An 18,395-nucleotide genomic window follows, 5' to 3' on the forward strand; every position below is an offset into this window, starting at 1 on the left:
ATTCAATTCTCCCATCATGCTCATCTCAAACTCACCGCTCATGAGTTCAGCGAAGTACTTGCACAAGACATCGTTAGTTGCACCAAAAATAATATCATCCACATAAATTTGTACAACTAAAAGATCAGTTCCTTGAGATTTTAAAAACAAAGTTTTGTCCACTTTTCCTCTTTTAAAATCATTTTGCAAAAGGAACTTAGAGAGCCTTTCGTACCAGGCTCTTTGTGCTTGCTTAAGTCCATAAAGGGCTTTATCAAGCTTGAAAACATGATTAGGAAATTTTGGATTTTCGAAACCTGGAGGTTGTTCAACAAACACATCCTCCATTAAGTAACCATTGAGAAAAGTACATTTCACATCCATTTGATAGAGTTTAAAACCCATGAAAGAAGCAACAACAATAAGTATTCTAATAGCTTCTAATCTAGCTACAAGAGCAAAGGTTTCTTCAAAATCAATACCTTCCTGTTGATTGTAGCCTTTCACAACCAAACGAGCTTTGTTCCTGGCTATTGTTCCATACTCATCTAGCTTGTTCCTGAACACCCACTTAAGTCCAATAACCTTCTTTTCTTTCATACTCGTTCAGTTCCTCTTGCATGGCTACGATCCAGTCAGCATCTTCCAAGGCTTCTTGATGATTCCGAGGTTCTATAATGGAGAGAAATGCATGAAATTCGCAGAAGTTCCTCATCTGAGATCTTGTCTGAGTTCCTTTGCCAATAACACTGATGATGAGATCAGTGGGATGGGATCCTTAGTATTTGAAGGGATTAGGCTGAAATTCCCTTGTTGGAACTCCTATTTCAGGAGCTTCTTGCTCTGTTCTTTCACCTTCTTCTTCATTTGTTGGTTCCTCATTGATCTGTTCTTTTGGAGGAACTTCAGCATTCTCTTTTTGGTTTTGGTCTGGAACATTTTGCTCTTCTCTGGTTTGCTTTTGGATTTCATCTTCTTCTTCCCTGTTCTTTATCAATACTATATCAAAATCATTATCCTCTTGTTCCTGTACATTCATAAATGAGTTAGATTCATCAAAGATAATATGAATGCTTTCTTCAACACACAATGAGTTCTTATTATAAACTTTGTAAGCTTTGCTATTTAAGGCATAGCCAAGGAATGTAGCCTCTTCACTTCTCTCATCGAATTTTCCTAGGTTTTTCTTGCCATTGTTGTGAACAAAGCATTTACACCCAAATGATCTGAGGTGAGAGATATTTGGTTTCCTTCCCTTGAACAGTTCATAGGGAGTTTTGTTTGTTATTGCCCTGATGGTTACCCTGTTGGTAATGTAGCATGCTGTGTTGACTGCTTCTGCCCAGAAGTTCCTTGGCAGAGAGCTTGCAATCAACATTGTTCTTGCCATGTCTTCGAGCATTCGATTCTTTCTTTCAACTACCCTATTCTGTTGAGGAGTCCTAGGAGCAGAGAAATTATGATTCATGCCTTGTTCCCTGCAAAACTCATCAAACGTTGAATTTTCGAATTCTGTACCATGGTCAGATCTTAAAAGGATTATAGAGAATCCACTTGTTTTCTGCACATGTTTGGCAAATGCTACAAATTCATCAAATGTCTCATCTTTATTTGTTAGAAAAATCACCCAAGTATATCTAGAGTAATCATCAACAATAACCAACACATATTTCTTGCCACTCCTACTCTGAACTCTCATGGGACCACACAAATCCATATGAATTAATTCTAATGGTTTTGAAGTGCTCACCATCTTTTTAGATTTAAAATAGCTACGTACATGCTTTCCTTTTACAAAGGCATCACAAATTTTATCATTCAGGAACTTGATAGAGGGAAGTCTTACTACCAAGTCCTTAGATCTGAGCGTATCAATTAAAGAGTAGCTAGCATGTCCAAAACGTTTGTGCCAGAGTAGAGAGTTATCTTCAATAACACTCAAGCATGTAAGGCTACTCTTTGGGATTGAGTCAAGATCTACTATGTAAGTATTTCCTTTTCTTGTTCCTTGTAGAATAACCTTTCCTGATTTATTATTGAAGATATGGCATTTATCTGAAGTAAAGCTTACCGAGTTTCCTTTATCACAAAATTGTGATATACTGAGCAAATTGTGCATTAAGCCCTCGACCAGGAACACATTCTCTATTGCATGGGAGGTGGACTTTCCAATTTTGCCTTTAGCAATGATTTCTCCTTTCATGTTATCTCCGAAAGTCACAGTTCCTCCTGGATAGGCCTCTAGTGAAAGGATTTTTGATTTGTCTCCTGTCATATGCTTTGAACAACCACTGTCAAGGTACCATAGGTTGTTCCCCCTCACTAGGGCCTGCAAGAAAACTCAAGCGTTAGTTTCAGGAACCCCGGGATCCTTGGGTTCCTTTGAAGTAGAAGCAATATCAGTTTTCTTTACCCACACTTGCTTAACATTTCTTTTATCATGTTCTTTTTTCTTTCTACATTCAGCATGTAAATGTCCAGTTTTCCGACAAAAAGTACAAACTTTGCTACTTAGCAAGTCCACATATTTTTTCTGTTTTCCCTTCTTCTTGATTCATACCTAAGTCCTTCAGTTCTTTTGACTTGGGCATCTTTAATCCATTTTGGAGTAGCAGTAGGATCAATACTTCTATTTTTTCTACCTTGCAGTTCCTTTTCAAGACGGTCCTTATGAGTTTTTAAATTATCAAGATCTATCTTGAGTTTTTCAAAATCAGCATTAAATTTCTGCATAGGATCGTTAGAGGAACTGCTAGAGCTAATATCAGTATTGATAAGTTTGTATTGGGAAAGCTCCACATTTAACAAGACGTTTTCCTTTTTAACTCTTTCAAGCATTTCAGTTATTAGAAGATGTTTGTCATATAACTCTCCAAATCTGGTTTGGAAATCATTACGAGTTGTTTCCAGCCAAGCACTGTGATCTTTCCTGATTTTTAGAACATTTTGACATTCATCTTTCTGCATGCATTCATTATTCAAATTTTCTTCCATTTCGATCAATAAATCAATCAACACTTCCTTAGACAAAGTTTTAAGCTGAACAGAATTTAATTAAACATCACATATCTCCTTTTCTAGTTCCTTAAGATAGGCTCTTCTGTCATCTGAGTTAACCATCAAGCATAAGTTTGCGGTTTCCTCTTCCGGCTGATCCTCATCTTCTTCACTTTCAGAGTCACCCTAGGCAGCGATCATCGCTTTCTTGACATCAATCTTTGAGAAGGGATTTTTGTACTTTTCCTTCCCTTGTTCCTTAGCCTTGCCTTTTCCCTTCTCGATATCCCACTGGGGATAGTCTCTGATGAAGTGATCTGTTGATCCACACTTGTGACAACCATAGTCAGGCTTGGTGTTAGAAGTCTTCTTCTGGAAATTCCTTGAGTTCCGGTTGTTCCTGTTGAACATCCTCTTGAATCTTCTGACAAGAATTGCAACCTCTTCTTCGTCCACTTCAGAATCTTCTTGGTCAGCCTTCAGTGCTAGCCCCTTGTTCTTGACTCCTTCATTGTTGCTAGTTCCCAGATGTAATTCATGAGTCATAAGAGAACCAGCAAGCTGTTCAATATTGAACTTCGTGAAGTCCTTTGTCTCTTGGAGGGCAGTCACCTTGGCTCTCCAACGCTCATCTTGAGGCAGACTTCTAAGCACCTTTCTCACCTTTTCATTTATGGGAATTTTTCTACCAAGAGATACTAGCTAATTTATAATGTTCGTAAATCTAGTAAGCATTTCTTGTATAGATTCTTTGGGTTGCATCTCAAAGCGTTCATACTTTGACATTAGCAAGTCAATCTTTGAATGCTTGACTTCATTGGTTCCCTCATGGGTAACCTAAAGTAAATCCCAGATTTCTTTAGCATTCTTGCACCCCATAACACGGTTGTGTTCATGTGGTCCAAGTTTGCAATGAAGTAACTTAACAGCTAAGGCATTCATTTCCATTTTGTCAAAATATTCCTCTTCATATTCGGACATTGGTTTAGGAACTACCTCATTTGCAGCATTGGTTTTGGTTAAACTTCGATGACCCTCCAGACTTGAAAATTGTCAGCTTTAATGAAGATCTCCATTCTGTTCTTCCAGTATGCGTAGAATTTTCCATTAAACATAGGAGGTCGTTGAGTAGAGTATTGATGAAGTACTTAAAGGCAAGGTAATTACTAAAGAGCCTTGATAAACATTATTTTAGACGTGAATGACACACATTTAAGTGTATATGACATCAAAAATTTGCGTTATCATTATTTAGTAAAAATTTCAAATAATAATTATTAGATTCTTTTCACCACACAATTGTCAAATCGCTGCGTATGGTCAGTCAAAGATGCGAAATTAGATTCCTCGCGTGAGCCACGCGAACTCCATTAGTGCCGTTACTCTTGCAAAACGTACAGTGTAAATTATGTGTGCTGAAGTATAAATTTGTTAAATGACAGTATAAGTAATTGTATTGAACATATATCTGTAAGACTGTCTGATTTGTACAATCTCTTCTTTTAATAAAATATATTGCATTGTCACTTCTCACATTCAGATGTTATAACTTGATTCTTTATTTGTCATTCACGAGGATGCAGATTTGCGTTTTTCCTCACAACACATAATTTCTGTAAGAAAACTTGATACATATCTAATATGACAGTAATTTTCAGCAGTATTTCAACTAGACTCATGATCAAATCTGAGAAACTGGTCATGTCATTAAGTAATCGAAAACTCTAAAACGTAATGATATACAACTGAATATCAAAATGACTTAATAACGATAACTATATACATTACAAATCAAAATGACTTAATAATGTTATCTTAAGCGTTTACGTAGTTAATGTAGTTGATATGATATGGTAACCATAACAAATTAACAAGATCATATTCACTACATAACGATATCATAAACTGAAAGGAACGTCTTTCCGAGACGTATAGAATTTCATTATTTCCACATCAACCGAACAACACCTAAATGGAACTGATCATTTTGATACAAATCATAAGATTGTTCGTCATTAATGTAATGATATGCTATATTAATATTATTTTTATTTATATTAAAAGGAACGGAATATTCATAATTCTCAATTTAAGCATATTGTTAACACGGAAAAGATAGATTAGTATCTTGTTAACGTAAACCACCTATAATTAAAGGATACAAAACATGAGGTAGTTAATATTCCTTTATTTACGTTATTAATACTGTGATTACGTTATTAATACTGTCATTGCACGTATTTATATTGTTTTAACCTATATCGATGGTGTATATATATGTATAACGTTGTTTGGACTATTTATACTGTTATTTAAATGAATTTATACTGTCATTAGCCATTCTAGTTATTTATGTACTTTTAATGTACTTTTTAATATACATATATTGTGTATATATAATTATTCTTAAGGTTTAATATGTACACTCTTAGTAGACGACAAAATGGTCAGATTGGTCAAAGTAACAATACACCTGCTACAAGGAGACAACACAATTAATTGCGTATTTAGTCTCACAAATACTGTCATAGTTACTAATATAATTGTTAAATATTACTATAAATATTGTCGTGTACTCATTCTTCTCATCACATCAGAAACATTAGCCATCCCAGAAAACCTTCCTACCACATAGAAATGGCAAATCCGTACTCTCTCAAAAAGCCAAAGTATCCAAAAGGATGCAAACTATTAGATGCACCATCTGAGTTGATTCTTATGGAACCAAACACAACCAAAAAGAGTGAGATGGATTTCAATGGTTTTCTGTACGGTATCCTAAAAAAGGAACCGTATGGAGTTCAATTCCTCGATGATGACGACATTAGGGCGTTGATAAGGAACCCAGAGGCACCTTGGCCTGCCTGTTATGACCTTCTTCAAATGATAACAGAGGATGGTACAATTCGTCCAGCTCACCTTCCAAATTACTACGATATGTACGGTATTATTGAATCTTTTTAATGATAAGCTTGCTTCTTTCGATTACTCTGAAATGAACACTGTTTCGAAGGTTGTTCCAACCTTCTTAGTCAATATAGTTGACCCTCTACCAGTTGTCGACCTCAATTGTCCAATTTATCGTCTGACCAAAACAACCCCAACCGAAGCCAAACTAGGTTGTGGAACTGATGCCCTTGTTGTGTACCATGTTCATGGCCTTTTCACCACCATTGATTTTGTGGTTCTAACTAGCCACCTAATTCCGGAAGCTCCTGCTTCTCGCTTTTATGGTTTAACACTAACTCCCACTGTTGAACCAAATTCCGTTACCTTGCCAATAGGAACACCAATTGTAGTGTGGAATGTTCGTGACGTATCTAGACCATCATTTGTTGCTAATTTCCAGTCCGTAGTTGATAAGCACAACCCCGGAATTTTAATTCTTCTTGAGACACGAGCTACCCTAAGGAACTGGAACCGTTTGTATGGTAATATTCTGAAAAAAAATTTGCATGAGGCTAGTCTGCCAGGACTTGGTTCTAAAGGGGGCATCGTTGTGTTATGGGATGCTAGTGTCGTGGACTGTGAAACTATGTTCAATAATGGAGGCACAAGCGAGTTGCTCGGGTTGGGTTCTCTCAAAGTGAGTCTCAAACCATCGTACTCTTCATTATTGTTACTATATTATGAATATCATTACTTATTGTCACATTATTCTCATATTATTCTTACATTATTCTCATATTTTACATTATATATATGTTACTATATTATGAATATCATTACTAATATATTTGACTAAAAATATTGTAAAATATAGGTAAAGGGGCAAGGTGGTGAAGATGGAGCTGGTACGTCTGGGGCGGCGAATTAGGGTTCTGGTGGTGACGAGGAGTAGCGTTTGTGATGTCTTCTAGCTGCTTGTGCTGTGTTGCTGCTTCTATGGTTCTAGTAATGTAAGGTTGTTTAATTTTCGGTTGATGATATGAATTATGTCTCTGTTCTATTATAATGTATTATTTCTAGATTCCGGGTATTCCTAAATTCCAGTTATCGAACTACTATGTTTGTATTTCTAATTGGAGTAGTATTTTCGTACTACTCCATGCACTATTAATTTCGCACTATTAATTTGAAGTCTTTTAATTTCCAAATATCATTACATATTTTAAATCATTATTTTTTAAATAACTACGACATCACATCCCAAATATGTTTTTTGTAAGGTTAATATTAATTTCTAATGTTAATTATTAACATGTTGAATGCAAACACATGCATATTTTGTAACATGCAAACACATTGGACACATTGGACCATTAATTTAAAGATTTAGAATAATGTACATAAACTACAAATTGGACCATACCAAAGTTTTAGAATGAAGTCCATTTGCAGATTTAGTTGCGCATAAAGTCCATTTGTAAAGTCCATTACATAGGCCCATGAATCATCTTAATTTGCAACTCCTAAATAGCTTCCAATTCCTAACAAAGTATCATTTCCTAACTTAATGACAACAGTTGCAACTCAGTCAGGAAACCCATGAATCATCTTACTGAATTCATATAGGCCCAACAGTTGCAACTCACTCAGGAACCCCACTGAAGACCATTTCGTTTTATGAACTCATCCTCAGGCAACACTCCATCCTCAGGAAACACCCCATCAAAGCACATCGATTCCGAGTAATCGCAGCAGTCACTGGCTGTTCTATCCTGATTCCCCACCGTATCTTCGCTAAACTGGTCAAAGCACATACCACATTTCGTCTCAAATCAAGTTCACATATGCTACAAACTTTGAATTAATATCACATAATTGTATAAACTTAATGCAATTGAAATAATTTGACCAAATCACCTGCAAACTTTCAATTAAGCTGTGATCAAAGTCGATTTGCCTTGCTACACCTTGATCAGTCAACTCATTACAATCACCGGATGCATCTGCTTGCTTTTTTTTTGCTCGCTCCAGTCGCCGCTGCTTCTCTGCATATTTTTTCCTCCTTTCTTCCTTTTGACGACACACTTCCTCGAACGTCGTCATAAACCTTGTAGCTCTGACACACCCAGGTCCTCTGTTTGTAGGCGGATCCTTAATGCCACATGCAATTGGTTGGGATATATTCACAATCGCATTTTCATCTTCACGTTCAGCCAAAAGTCCACCTACAACCAAACTCCTGCCCATAGAGGAAGGAGTATGAAATTGGGCTGAAACCAATGCGTTGTTAACACTATGTGGCGTGCTCTTAGTCTTGGCCTCACCAACACTACTCAGAGGAAGAGCTGGTTTCACTACCTCCTTAAGCTTCACCTCTAACTGTTGAAGCGCATCAATAACCATTGTCAATGCCTCGTCATTGTCACTTGCAAGACATGATATTGGCTCAAATGCAACCATCATCTTATCATACCGAAGAACTTCCGCAGTCTTAGACAGATCATGGTATGCTACTTTTACTCTAGTATGCTTGCGGTAAATATCTTTCCGCCATCTATCCAAAATGTATTTCTTTGGCACATCAGGGATTTGTTGGACCTCAAGAGCATTAATACAATGCCTGCAAAGAATCCCATTGCACTCGAACAACATGCATTCACATTCAACTTCTTCTGTTTTAGCATTGTACAATACCCGGTACATTCGCCACCTGTTTACTGGTTTCTCCTTCTTGTCAATGTCACTGAAGACATAAACTCTGTCTTTGATAAGGTGCTCATACAACCCCTCTCCTATCTCCTTCATGCTGCTGCAATTACAATACATCAACCTCTTACACTCCCGTTGCACCTCCACGAATTTCGCATCCGTATATACATTCCTAAATGTCTCTTCTATCTTAAAATCTGTTATTAGGCCACGAAGATACATAGCAGAATTCCCATCAGCCAACCGTTCTGCTTCAATGCGGTGTTCCATAGCCCTAAAATATCTCTCAGCAAAATCACACAGACCAGTATGCTTATCAAAAAACTCATCAAAAAAATTATGGATGCTCTCCGACCTTTGAGTTGTCTTTATTCCAGCCCAAAACATGTGCTTCATTGCCGCCGGAATCCACATTTCCCTCTCCGAGTACAAAACAGCCAACCACAAGTTACTCTCTAGCTTATGCGTAGCTATAAACTCCTTCCACCTCAATTGGTACTCTTCCATACTTAAACTATCATAAATAATATTTTTCAGCTCATCTTTAAATTCACCATACCCTTTACACTTCCCTAACTTGCTGCCGAATTTTTCAGTGATATGCCACAGACACCATCTATGCCTTGTTTGTGGCATAACTTCCTTCAACGCCTTGCGCATGGCTGCATCTTGATCAGTCAAGATAGCCATCGGAGGGATCCCCCCTACAGCATCAATCCAAGTAGAAAACACCCACCTAATCAAAAATGCTTCTTTTATTAACAGATCAAAAATTCATATTTATTAACAGAAAAATATCTCAGCAATTACATCCAAATTTAATACAATTAAGAGATCAAAATTACAAGAAAGTAACAGATCACCTACTTGAAGGTTTCAGTGTTTTCACGAGAAATAAGAGCACAACCAAGCAAAGTTGTCTGACCGTGATGATTAACATCGACAAAATTTGCAAATGGCAGATCATATTTATTCAATAGGAATGTCGTATCAAAACAAACAACATCCCCAAAGTCTTCGTAAGCAGCTCGACTTCGAGCATCAACCCACAAAACATCTTGCAGTACACCGTTCTTATCTAACCGCTGCATGTGAAAGAAATTCTTGTTGTTAGTCTGCATCATTTGAAAATAATTCATCATTGCATTTGCATCACCATCTTTAAATTTCAACTTCTTCTCCCTCGCCCTTAAGTTATGCAAGTCCTTCTTAGTGAAACGCATATTATCTAGGCCATTCCTCTTACTAGCCATCAGGTTATGCATAGTTGAAGTGCTTATCCCAACATCATCAGCAAATTTAAGCTTTTTCCTAACATGAGGCATCCTCTCCAATTCTGCCAGTCTATACTTCGGAACTAGCAATGCTTTGGAAGGGGTTGGATTATGGTTCTTATGCTCCAACTCCACCTTCTTCAACTCCCATTTCCCATTCGGCAACAATCCAGCATATATCTTTGCAAGACACCCACATTTTTTGGACTTCTTCGTTGCTACGGGTTCCCCTTCTAAATCCTTGCCACTCTTTTCCCACCAACTTTCTTCCTTGTATCTGGTTTACCATAACAGTCGCATTTCCATGTTGAAGCACGTTTATCCTTAACTCCTCTCACAACCTTATAGGCACTTTGAGCAAGCACCACCCCAAACCCTTGCTGCTTGCCATACGCATTGTAATACAAATCCGCTTCTTGCCACGTATCAAAAATCATACCGACCTGAGGGGGCTCCACGGTAACACAGTCCATGTTCACCATAGACTTGCACTCGTTCTCATCTGGAGTGAAATATCCTCCACTTTCCCCACTCCCCTCCTCTACATAATCCACAACCATTTTACCTTCATCGTCACCCATTTTATCATCCCCAATAAACATCACTTCATCTTCCTCAAATCTTTCATCCTCTCCTTTTTCCCCCAACAAACAACCATCAGCTTCTTCTGACATTTACACCTATATTCAAGGCAAATTAACACAAACACGGACATATTCTAACACAAATACAGACATATATACTAAACTCCCCAAATCAACCATTTATTGTAAATCAATGCAATCAAATCACTAACTACACAAATACAATACAATAACAAACATTTTCCACAGAAATCATTACACATTACTCCAATAACAAGATGATATACCAAACTAGTTTACTTTATCAACTTTTTAAAGCAATATTCAATAATGGATAATCCGATTTTGTCATGTAAGCTTCAAAACTTTACCAAAACACCAACAATTTAGCTAGAAAGCAATAATTTATTTACAATAATTAAACTACTTTCCATAATTTAACTACAAACTAATGATTTACCTAATGTCATACAAATCTAATATTCAATAACTTAGCTACTGACCGATGATTTCACTTACAAATCTAATGACCCAAGCAGGTTCAGCTCAAGCAATCACTCGCCGCCACTTCCGCTTCAAACGCCCAAAATTAATATTTGCAATTCACAAACCCTAACCGAACAAAACACCAACACCATTATTATTCCCCAAAAACAAATACCAACTAATTAAATCACCATTTACCTGCTTGGGAGTGCGAGGAGAAGTGCGATCAGAATTGTTCTTAACACTTGAACTGCTAACTGAAGAGAAGTGTGAGGAGAAGACAGTACAAGTGTTGAACTCAACGAAATTCAAAACCTAGAGAGCATTCAATTCAATTAGAGTCTTCAACGGGACACTGTTTAACAACGGTATCAACGGGACCTCAAAATACCGCATATTTTGTATATTATACACCTTTACATTTACTTCGTATAAACCTACACCTTTTAACGCAACTGGGCCCCACAATCGTCATATTATAATAGTTTTCCCTTGTGCTGTGTACAGCACGGTGCAGGGAGAAGAATTACCCTGTTAAAGCCTATTACAGAAATATAACCCGCCCTTCTTTCAATTCCTATTCTACAAACCACCACTTTCTCAAACATCCAAAGGATCTTCAACGGTGACCTTCAAGATGCCGACCACCTACCGTGCGCCTGTAGACCAGGCCAACCACCGACCACCGTGTACCCACTATCCAAGATAGCCGTCGACCACCATCTTCAATTCAAGGTGATAAATTATTCTGTCTTCTCTTTACCCTAATTTGTGTTTTTTTTCATAAATTTGTTGTCTAATTTTCTTATAATCTTAATATTATTGTTGTTGATTTAGAATTTAGTTGTCTAAGATTTAGATTTGTTGATTTTTAGGGATTTAGGATTTAATTTCGTTGGCTTACTAATGGATGCTGCTATACCTAATTAGTTTCGAAATCACTAATTATTTTCATAATTCGTCAAATTTAAGAAGGCTACCACACGAAATTCATCAAATTTGTTGTGAGATTTTTATTTTGTCATGAAATGTCGGCAGATGTAAATGGTGTGGCTGGAAAGGAATGGAAAAAATTATTGCCTTTTTTGAGGTCTCGTCTTTCTTCTGATTGCAATGGTATAGTAGTTTCTTTCTTTAGTTTTTTTATGGTTTCTCAAATCTATGTTGTAATTTGTGATTATCAAGTTGGATTGGATGAGTAGATATCATGCCAATTTGATCAGTATATGATTGTTTGATAACTTGTATAAGTATAATCCTCAGCCTAACTGGCGTATATTTTGTCCATCGTTGAAATATGATGATGGCCATGTCGTTAAAATTATTTAAAAGTTGCTTGCCTTCTGACTTGGAGGGTGTAGTTCGAAAATCTTGTCAAGCTAGTGCTTCTTTTGTGGATGCTCATGGAACAAGGGAAATTGTAGATTTGTGGGTGCTTCCGTATTAGAAAAGAGTTGTTGCCTTTTTAATCAATTATAGCTCTTGATTAAAACTTTTAATAACTCCGCCAGTGGGTTTCCCGCTGCCAGTCCCAAGCCTGGATAAAGGAGGAGGGTTACGGTAGGCCAGTGACAGCCAGTATAAAACTTCGTCACATCCCATGACATGAGCCAAACAGATATTTTCGTGGGGGCGTTCCCTACTCAGCGACGCGCTGCACTTCCTAGACCCGGGTGTAGTGATAAGTATGCAAGGGTTGCTAGGTCGTCGCCCAGAAGCGACGCGCCACATTGCCCGAGTGTGGTGTCAAATGAGCAAGGGCGTGCCATTGGGGCGTTCCCTACTGAGCGACGCGCTGCACTTCCCAGACCCGGGTGCAGTGATAAGTATGTAAGGGTTGCTAGGTCGTCGCCCAGAAGCGACGCGCCATATTGCCCAATTGTGGTGTCAAATAATCAAGGACTTGGAGTTGGGATCAGGAGGGAGCGTGGGAGAAAAGAATTTAGTTTGCGGATTGGTTCTTGGAATGTGGGGTCTCTTACGGGAAAATCAGCAGAATTGGTAGAAGTAATGAAAAGACGACGCGTGAACATCATGTGCCTCCAAGAGACAAGATGGACAGGAGAAGGAGCTCGAGGCTTGGTTTTGGGGTATAAGGTATGGTATGTTGGGCAAGAAACGAGCCACAGAACAAGGAATGGTGGAGCTAGGAACGGAGTTGGTGTGGTTCTCGATGAGAGGTTGGCAAAAGAGGTGATCGAGGTCTATCGGAAGAACGATAGGTTGATAAGGCTGAAGTTGCTATGTGGCAAGGAGATTGTGAATGTTATCAGTGCTTATGCTCCCCAAGTGGGTTTAGATGCAGAAGAGAAACGACAATTTTGGGAGGACCTAGACGAGGTGGTGCAGGGTGTCCACCACTCAGAGAAGTTATATATTGGAGGGGATCTAAATGGGCACGTTGGGGCGAGCCGAGATGGCTATGAGAGTGTCCATGGAGGCTTTGGGTATGGGCAGAGGGACGCCGGTGGTGAAGCTATTATGGATTTTGCCCAATCATATGATTTAATTTTGGCTAATACTTGGTTTAAGAAGAGGGATTCACACTTGATAACTTTTCGGAATGGAGCAAATGCAACTCAAATAGACTTCCTGCTCACAAGGAGCATAGATAGACAAAGTTGCATAAACTGTAAGGTTATCCCAGGGGAGAGTGTGGTCACCCAACACCGGCTATTGGTAATGACTATTCGTCTGAAAGAGAAGGCGAAGAAAAAAGTTAGACAAGAAGAACCAAGGATAAGATGGTGGACCCTAAGGGATGCAAAAGCTAAGGTTTTTACAGAAAAGGTAATTGAAGAAGCGGATTGGGATGGAGAGGTGGATCCGGACATGACCTGGTTACGAATGAAGAACTGTTTCCTAAGAGTGGCCAAAGAGGTCTTAGGGGAAGTAAGGGGAAGAACTTCGGTACAGAGAGATACTTCGTGGTGGAATGAAGAGGTGAAAGCAGTAATTAAGCAAAAAAGGGAATGCTATCAAGCCTTAGGAAAATGTAGGAGTGATGAAACCTTTGCAGCGTATAAGGAGGCTAAGAGTAAGGCAAAGGCAGCTGTTCGCCAAGCAAAAGAAAAGGCATATCAGGAGGTTTATGAAAAGCTTGATCCCAAGGAGGGAGAAAGGATCATTTATAAGATGGCAAAGAGAAGACAAGAGGCAAGGAAGGATATTGGCATGGTGAAGTGTGTCAAAGATAAGAACCAAATGGTCCTAGTGCAAGAGGAGGGCATCAAGGACAGGTGGAAGGGGTACTTCGATGAATTATTTAATGGAAGTAATGGAGTTGTGATAGGAGATACCTCTATGAGTGATGAAGAAATCAACATGGAGTATGTGCGAAGGATTAGGAGAGTAGAGGTGGAGATTGCACTGAGGAAGATGAAACCTAAGAAGGCGGTTGGCCCTGATGGGGTACCGATAGAGGTGTGGAGGTGTTTGGGTAAGATTGGTATTGATTGGTTAACAAACCTTTTCAACAAGATATGGACGGCTACAAGGATCCCACAAGATTGGAGGAAGAGCACCTTGGTCCCGGTTTATAAAAACAAAGGAGACGCTCAAGATTGTTCTAACTATCGAGGAATTAAGCTTATGAGCCATACTATGAAGTTGTGGGAAAGGGTGATTGAACAAAGGTTGAGGGCATGCACAAGCATTTCAGATAACCAATTTGGTTTTATGCCTGGGAGATCTACTATGGAGGCAATCCATTTGATAAGACAAATGATGGAGTTTTATAGGGTAAAGAAGAAAGATCTTCATATGGTCTTTATTGATTTAGAGAAGGCATATGACAAGGTGCCAAGAGAGATACTTTGGTGGGCAATGTTCAAGAAAGGTATCCCACGAAGGTATGTAGACCTAGTTAAGGATATGTATCGGGATGTGTCAACAAATGTGAGGACATGCGGAGGGTTGACAAAAGATTTCCCTATTACAATCGGATTGCATCAAGGGTCTGCATTAAGCCCTTTTCTTTTTGCAACGGTTCTAGACGAATTAACTAGACCAATTCAAGATGAGGTTCCATGGTGTATGCTGTTCGCAGATGATATCGTTTTGGTGGATGAGACTAAGGATGGGGTTAATGTCAAGTTGGAGCAATGGAGGCAAAGGTTGGAATCTAGAGGGTTTAAGCTAAGTCGGAGTAAGACTGAATATTTGGTATGTCGTTTTGGCACTCAGAGGGGGACAAGCAATGAAGTGGTGAGTTTGGATGGAAAGGATTTGACCATGAGTGAATGTTTTAAGTACCTAGGGTCGATCATCCAGAAGAATGGTGACATTGATCAAGACGTGACCCACAGGATTAAGTCAGGGTGGCTTAAATGGAGAGCGGCCACGGGAGTGCTATGCGACCGCAGCATTCCCTTAAAGTTGAAGGGAAAATTCTACAGGACTGCCATAAGACCAGTGTTGCTCTATGGTACAGAATGTTGGGCTTCTAAGAAAGAGCATATTAAAAAGATGGAGGTTACGGAAATGCGCATGTTAAGGTGGATGTGTGGAAACACTTTAAGAGATAGAATCAGAAATGAGGTTATTCGCAAGAAAGTAGGTGTGGCGGGCATTGTAGATAAATTAAGGGAAAATCGTCTGCGTTGGTTTGGACATGTAAGACGGAGACCCGAGGGTGCACCGGTGCGAAGAGTGGAAGAGTGGGACCATGGAGGGATTAAACGAGGAAGAGGGAGACCAAAGATGACTTGGTTGGAAGGAGTGAGGAAGGATATGAAGTGCATGGATTTACGTGAGGATGAAGTTTTGGATCGTAAGGGATGGAGGAGAAAGATTTATGTTGATGACTACACGGAATAATCAAATTTGGTTCATGTTAGCCGACCCCACTTTTGGGATTAAGGCTTTGATTGATTGATTGATTAAAACTTTTAATATTCCCTTTTTTAAAAATAGTTAAGGAGGGGGTTAGAAATAATAACACAATTAGCTATTGTTTAGGATGCTTTGGGAAATCATGCATATTCTTAGTTATGAGAAATCAAGAATGTGACATATTATTAACTCTGTACAATAGAGTAATTAAGAACTAAAAAGTAGTTATAATGTCCTACAACAAAAATGGTCCCCTCTTAGATAGTTTATATTCAACTCCTATAAGTCCTATTATAAAAACGAGTAGTTTAGTAAAAAGAGAACGATTTATATATTGAACAATGGGAGCTATATATGAGATTACATGTACTGGTAATTCGTAAATGAGTAGATCATCAGTTCGTTCAATCCATTGTTTCATCTTATACTTTGTGATTAAACTGATTGTTGAAACTGAAAATTAGAAGTGGCTTTGTTTTCGGATAGTATGTAATTTTGTGGTAGACTAAGTTGCTTCCCCCTTGCCTTGCTAACTGTATAGTTGCTGCCAATGTGGCATTTCCAGGTCTCCCATGAGTTGCTTCTGTTCAGATGGCATCGTGTGTGACGGTGCGACGTGGTAGTGATGGTACGATTATGCGTGAAGTGAATGAGGATTTAGTGTAGCGAATATGATTAGAGGTTTGTCTGCGTGCTTTATTGTGGCTTTTGATTTTGTTTGTGCTTATGGTGATGATGAGAAAGAGCAGTTGTTTATGCATAACATGAATAATAAAGATGTTGAATTATTGAGAACAAAGAAGGGAGTCACTGCCAGGTGAGATTTACAAATATTTTGATACTTAGTGTAAATCCTACTCCATATTTTTTTTGAATAAATTGTGATTTTGGTGGTTAAGTTGATATTTTAGTGTTATCTAATTTAATATAGTCACTAGAGTAATAGCTTTTCGTAGTATACAAATCATTAATATGACAAGTATTTCAATTCATACGGAGAATTCCTATATAAAGAAGTATACTTCCTTTACAAATCATTAGTAGAGAGAATAAAAAAAATCATTGATAAATAGCTTAGATAGGTAGAGAAAGATTAGTAATCACATGCAGCAGTACTCGTTAATTAAAGATGATCTAAGATGAATTGAAGCCCTCTTTTCTCTGTTACCTCCATATTTAGAACTGCATGTGAATGTAGTAGTGGGGCCCTTAATTAGTGTATGATAACCTTGTAGGATAATACTTCATCAAGTCAAATATGAAATGAAGATAGATTATTGTCTGATCCAAGTTATTAACCTTGTCAATATGATAGTATTTCATTTTTTTAATTATTCTACTAACAATTATGTTAAAAAAAAATAAAATTATATATGTGATCTGACTTTTATGCCAATAATAAGGTTACTCAAGCAAAACTCAAAAGTCCTTTTGTCTCTATAGTTTAGATTCTCTACAACGGCTCTACTTTATAAACTCATAAACTTTAATTTTATGCAAATCAGTTTTTCCTTTCTACTGGTTCCCCTTTCTGCTATTCCCCCCTTCTGTTGCCCCCCTACTATCTTACCTTGCTGCTACTTCCCCTTACTGCACCCCCTGATGTTAGCTACTGCTTCCTGGCTGCCTGCTATTTGCTATGTTATGCTGTTGTCACGTTCTGCTCCTGTCACTGCTGCCACGTAAACGGAATCCGGCTGCTTCATCAACTCTGGCGTATTATAAGGTTCTCTCTCTCCTTGTTAAAACCTTGTACTATCTTTTTGAAGCTATAATTTAGGGTTTGTTGTCTTGCAATTTTGTGGTGATTGTTGCTTTGCTGGCTTGGATTTCAATTTAGAGTAATTGCGGTTATTTTCCAGTGAATTGCCTTAGAATGGATAAATTTGAAGTTAGATATGGGAGAATAACTACAATTTGCTTGGAATTTCTTTTTCTACTGGAATTTCTTTGGCTTGTTGATGGATGTTGTATACTCCTGCTGCTCTGACCTTTAGCTCTCTTTGTTAATGTCTTGGTGTATGTACTGCTGCTAGCCTATTGCTTTTATACTGTTGTAGTTGTCTGTTGCTTTATAATTTTGTGTTCAGTTGTTGACATAATTAATTTATTTATTGGACTCCCAAATTTCTATCCTAATTGTATATTTAACTAATTAACTCCTAATTAAATGTGGATAAAATATGATTTACTTAATATCTTGGCATACAAAAATTTATTTGCTTATTTTTGTGTGTATATTGTTATCTCATACTCTTTTATTTTTATTTTGCAGTAATTTTCAGATTGCCAGTTTCTCAGTTATGATCACATTCAAATTGATGAAGTAAGAACTTAGTGGGTGCGCTATGTAGTCCAACAAATGTAGCTAGATGGAAGGAATCAACAAATTTAGGTGTTTTTGTGTATTTCGATTTTTCGTCTTTTTCTTAGAACACGTTTCTTTAAATAGTTAGTTTTATTATGACCTTGTAAAACTCTTTATTAGATCTTCAATATTAATACAAAATTACCATTGTTTTATATACTTTTTATGTACAATTTTTGATGTTTTATGAAACATGTACTAGGTTGTGATATACAAGAAAATATATATTACAAGAAAAACAAATATTGCTATTACGGGTAAAAAAATATTCCCAAA

General features: G+C 37.8%; 1 protein-coding gene and 1 long non-coding RNA gene across 2 annotated transcripts in view; one reads left to right on the forward strand and one right to left on the reverse strand.

Moving 5' to 3' along the window:
* Nucleotides 1-18,395, reverse strand: part of LOC145597023 (7-deoxyloganetic acid glucosyltransferase-like) — a 125,429-nt gene that overhangs the window by 12,669 nt on the left and 94,365 nt on the right. The window lies entirely within an intron of this gene.
* Nucleotides 11,122-18,274, forward strand: LOC145597887 (uncharacterized). Its single transcript, XR_014103435.1, has 3 exons — nt 11,122-11,653; nt 16,317-16,432; nt 18,027-18,274. It is a non-coding gene; the product is annotated as an uncharacterized LOC145597887 (long non-coding RNA).

This window comes from Chenopodium album, chromosome 20 (genome assembly GCF_948465745.1).
Source record: "Chenopodium album chromosome 20, dcCheAlbu1.1, whole genome shotgun sequence".
NCBI lineage: Eukaryota > Viridiplantae > Streptophyta > Magnoliopsida > Caryophyllales > Amaranthaceae > Chenopodium > Chenopodium album.